Below are 5,103 nucleotides of genomic sequence, written 5' to 3' on the forward strand. Positions count from 1 at the left end.
CTTGCATTCATTTACACTAATGATTTACATCTCCTTTAATCTCTCAGTGTAATGTATCTTCACATCAATACCTGTCATAAAAATAAACTGAGTGGGTCAGGTTGGGAAACCTGGTGAGTACATAGGGTTTTCAACACACAATAATATAGTTAATTTGTTTCTTCACATACTTCATGTCGAACAATTAACCCGGTTACCCGTCCCCGTTATCTTCTTTATTCTTAAGGATCTACCCTAAGAATCATCTATTCTTCCATATTTATTCCTAAGGATTGTCCTAAGGAATAGACACGAAGTCCATCACTGCCAGGGTTTATCTAACAGGCACTAAGTCCATAGCTGTCGATGTTATCTGTTAGGCACTAAATCCATAGCTGCCAGCGTTCGTTTGTAAGGCACTAAGTCCATAGCTGGCAATGATCATCTATAGTGCACTAAATCCATAGTTGCCAATGTCCATTCATAAGGAACTAAGTCCATAGCTACGAGGGTTTTTAGAGTACATCTGGTGAACACGTAATTCAAAAACACCTCCAGGTTGCGAGCCTGCTAGCGTTCCACTGTACCGTCTAGAATAGTCTGTGGTCATCATCTATACTCTGCTAGATGAATGGATCATCATTAAGGTCAAGGCTTCTCATCCTCTTTCACCTCTCATCATCTATATCATCTTTCATCTCTCATCTTTCATCTACCCATCTTTACCCAATATATTTATAGGTATAAAAATACATATACAGTTTAAATTAAGTAAAACAGGTATAAATCGTTCATCTAGCATAGATATAAGGAACACAGATAATAAGCACATATAACACGTATTAATATTAAATACTTCACATCTATGTGTAAGATGAAAGTAACTATGCACTCACTTGTTAAAGTGATGACTCCAAACTCGGGCAGCGCTTCGCTTCTAACAATTTTATTTTCCTTCGAAGAAATCTAGTATTATTATCACTAGATTTTAGTCTAATATTTATTGCGACTAATTATTAGTCTAGATTTATTGTTAACTCAAGGTCTACGAGAAATATTGTTTTTCTTGTATTATATAAGTGTTAAACAATACTTTTCAACTACTATGTACAGACAGGGGCCATACATGAAACACCGGAGGGCAGAACCATTTTGGCATTTAAGCTGTTCTGAAATCCAACAACCCTATGCGGCCCTTCATACCAGATTCCCCATACCGTGATCAGTTAAAATGTATTATAACAACACTTTGTATAATTTATAATACTTAGCACATATATTGTTTAAAGGTTCATAATAACGATAATTAACTTAAACATAAGTTATACTTAAAGTAGGGTAAACATAACTTACTTACAAGGGGGTTTTAGCTAGAAGCCAGGCTCTGCAGGGGCAGAACTTCGTCGCTGAATCTTTCTAAAAAAGATTCTTGCAGCGCTTCAGTGCTTACCTTACTATACTAAAACTGAAAAAAGAGAAGTCGAATCACGAGGGACCGAAATGCTTGGGGGATAAGAAGAGAAAGACTCTTGAATCAAGAGAATGGTGCAAGAAATATGAGAGCCTTGAGGCTCTTATTTATAGTAATTGAATTTTCAAAAACTACTCTTTATAGTTACTTAATGACAATATAGGTATTTAAACGACTAAACACCCATACTATTTTAAATAGATTTAACGATATTTGTACTAAACTAATGTCGAAAGTACTCAACACTAGTCTTATAACGACCGCATCGTCGATACTTTTCTAATGATATATACATATATATTATATATATATATATATATATATATATATATATATATATATATATATATATATATAGGGAAAAGGGAATATACATTACAGCCCCACCTAAGCTTAGGTACTAAACCTCTTGAAAATACATTGTTTTACTATATAAAGAATACGGTTAATGGATTCACGGTTAATACTTCAAGATGTAAATTCAAGATCGACACAATAGCGTTTAGGGTTTAGGGTTTAGGGTTTAGGTTTAGGGTTTAGGGTTTAGGGTTTAGGGTTTAGGGTTTAGATTTAGGGTTTAGGGTTTAGGTTTAGGGTTTAGGGTTAGGGTTTAGGGTTTAGGGTTTAAGGTTTAGGGTTTAGGGTTTAGATTTAGGGTTTAGATTTAGGGTTTACGGTTTAGGTTTAGGGTTTAGGGTTTAAATTTAGGGTTTAAATTTAGGGTTTAGGGTTTAGGTTTAGGGTTTAGTAATGTTCACTTGGGTGAAGTAATAAACGATAATTGAGGAAAGAAAACAGTGATGGTAAAACGCTTATGAAAGAAAGAAATGTTATGGAGGATGATATATTTACCAAGTGAAACCAAACCGGGCATATTTAGCATGTTAAAACGACATATTTTAGAGGTTTAGTACCTAAGCTTAGGTGGGGCTGTAATGTATATTCTCTATCCCCATATATATATATATATATATATATATATATATATATATATATATGATTTATACTTTATTTTAATACGTAAATATGCTATTATAGATTATAACTCGTTCATACGAACTCCGTTTTTGACGTTCTTTATATCCATGCGTAGCTATCGACAAGATCTACAACTTTCGTTTAGACTTCATCGGCTAATTTTGACTTTATTTTTTTCGTCCATATTTTTATAAAATTAAATGATTTTACTAAAATCATAACTCTCTCGTACGGACTCGGATTTTGACTTTCTTTTTCTCAAAAGTCTTATTTTAAAGAGTACTACGATTTTCTTTTTGGTGATATTAGCTAAAAGTCAACCATTCACTTCGTAGCTTTTTATGTCATACATTCATTGTGCTCGACTGACTTTTATATCTTATAAAAATCATATCTAATTCATACAGAGTCGGATTTCTACGAAATTTATATTTTCGGGATTGGGAAGACGTGTACTTTCTATATATATATATATATATATATATATATATATATATGTATATATATATATATATATATATATATATATATGTATATATATATATATATATATATGTATATGTATATATATATATATATATATATATATATATATATATATATATATGTTTTCGCGAACTTATTTTTACGCTTTACGGACGATTCGACTGATTTTTCCTATTCTATTATATTATAATAATCATGAAACACATAATATTCACATAATTCTTGTAACGTCCCAAATTTCACGTCTAAAAATTTCTTTTAGATAATAGTTTTAACAGAAACCTTCGTAAGAAAATATTGTTAATTCATAACATCTCATAAAACATTGTGTCATAACTGAAAACCAAACTCATAAAACCGTGATAATGTCAGAGTACAATCCCAAGGAAAATCTCCTAATGCGGAACTGAGGCGTGTGTATGATGTGCAGCTACTGTGCCGGCTCCTTCCCCTTCGCTGAAGAGGTACCTGAAACAACACTGAAAACTGTAAGCACGAAGCTTACTGAGTTCCCCCATAATACCACATACCATACACATATAATGAACAGCTAGGAGATACGGGCCTCGCCCACACTCATGGAGATACGGGCCTCGCCCACACTCCGCTAGCTGGGAGATACGGGCCTCGCCCACACTCCACTATCTCTGAGATACGGGCCTTGCCCACACTCAGCTACTAAACCATAACATACAAGTATCACACAGACAACGAGTATAAACAATTCTATCATACAAGCATATATCATAATCAAACTCAACTATGAGATACGGGCTCTTCCCACACTCCAATACTAACGTATCATCTATACGGGCCGGCCTTGGTGCCACCCGTTCCTACTGGAAGGAAACTCACCTCGTAAGAGTGACTGCTGGAAAGCTGCTCGGCAACTGTCTGGCTATTCCGGTAACTCCCCGGCTACATTTCCATAAAACACTCAATCAGACACCACTAACTAATCTTTGGGCAAAATGACTATTTTACCCCTCGTCAAAGTCAAGGTCAAAGTCCTTTTCCAGCTGTCCTGACTCGCCGAGTTGGGCCGCCAACTCGTCGAGTCCCTATCCTTTCCTTTATCCTGATCCGCGTCACTACTCGTCGAGTTTAGCAATGACTCGACGAGTTCTCCTTCTACATGAACACTAAATGGTCCTTCAATCAGCTCGTCGAGCCGTATGAACGACTCGTCGAGTTCGCCTTCATCAGATGAACTCCTAGGCAACGACTCGCCGGGTTGTTGAACAACTCGTCGAGCTCTCCGTCATCCTATGAAGGTCCAGTCCCGACTCGCCGAGTTGTATGAACAACTCGTCGAGTTCTTTGAAGATTGCCTTGGACTCGCTGAGTCTCAAGAACAGCTCGTCGAGTCCTATGAACTCCAGGTTCACCGCTAAGTCCCATACGTTGGGTCACTTCCCTAGGACCCTCTAAAACCCTTCTAACACTCAGCTGGGTTCCTTCGAACCCTAACAGAAAAGGGCAGTCACGCCTCGGACTCGCCGAGTCCTAAGAGCGACTCGCCGAGTCGAGTTTGTCCAAGTCTTATTTCCTGATTTCCAGCATACAACTCATGACCAAAAGATAGATCTAGGCTCCTACTATCGTTCTAGCACGTAAAGTTACAAACTTTACGCGCATGCATGGGACTTTGAGCCCAAAAGGTCCTAAAACAAGCTCTTGGGTTGCATGGAGTCTTTCTTGGGTGTAAAAGCACCCACTTTCTGCCTTGTGACCCCTCTAAGGACCTAGATCCGAAGCCTTGTCCCCAACCATGCTTGCATTCATGGTTGGCTACCTAAAATGGCTTATAAAAGCCCTAAATCTCCACAAAATGGGATCTAGCAAATGAACAAGCAAGTTAGCAACTTTATACCTTCTGAGGACTGAAAATGAAGCACAAACTCGAACCCCTCTGGTCTCCTCTTGTTTCCTCAAGCTCTTCTCCTTCCTTCTTAAGACTACCAACACCAAAATCCACCAAAATGACTTAGATTGCTTCAACAACGGCTAGGGTTTCAAAGGGAGCTTTTCTGGGAGCATAGGGGACGCTGTGGCCACAATAAAGTCGTTTAAATAGGGTGCAAACCCTCAGATTAGGGTTTTTGTCCGGACAGTACCTACTCGCCGAGTCCGGTCGCCGACTCGCCGAGTAGCTCATTAAACTCCCGCGTCCAAGATGCTCCTACTCG

The sequence above is a fragment of the Lactuca virosa genome, chromosome 5 (assembly GCF_052849685.1).
Source record: "Lactuca virosa cultivar CGN04683 chromosome 5, Lactuca_virosa_CGN04683_v6, whole genome shotgun sequence".
NCBI lineage: Eukaryota > Viridiplantae > Streptophyta > Magnoliopsida > Asterales > Asteraceae > Lactuca > Lactuca virosa.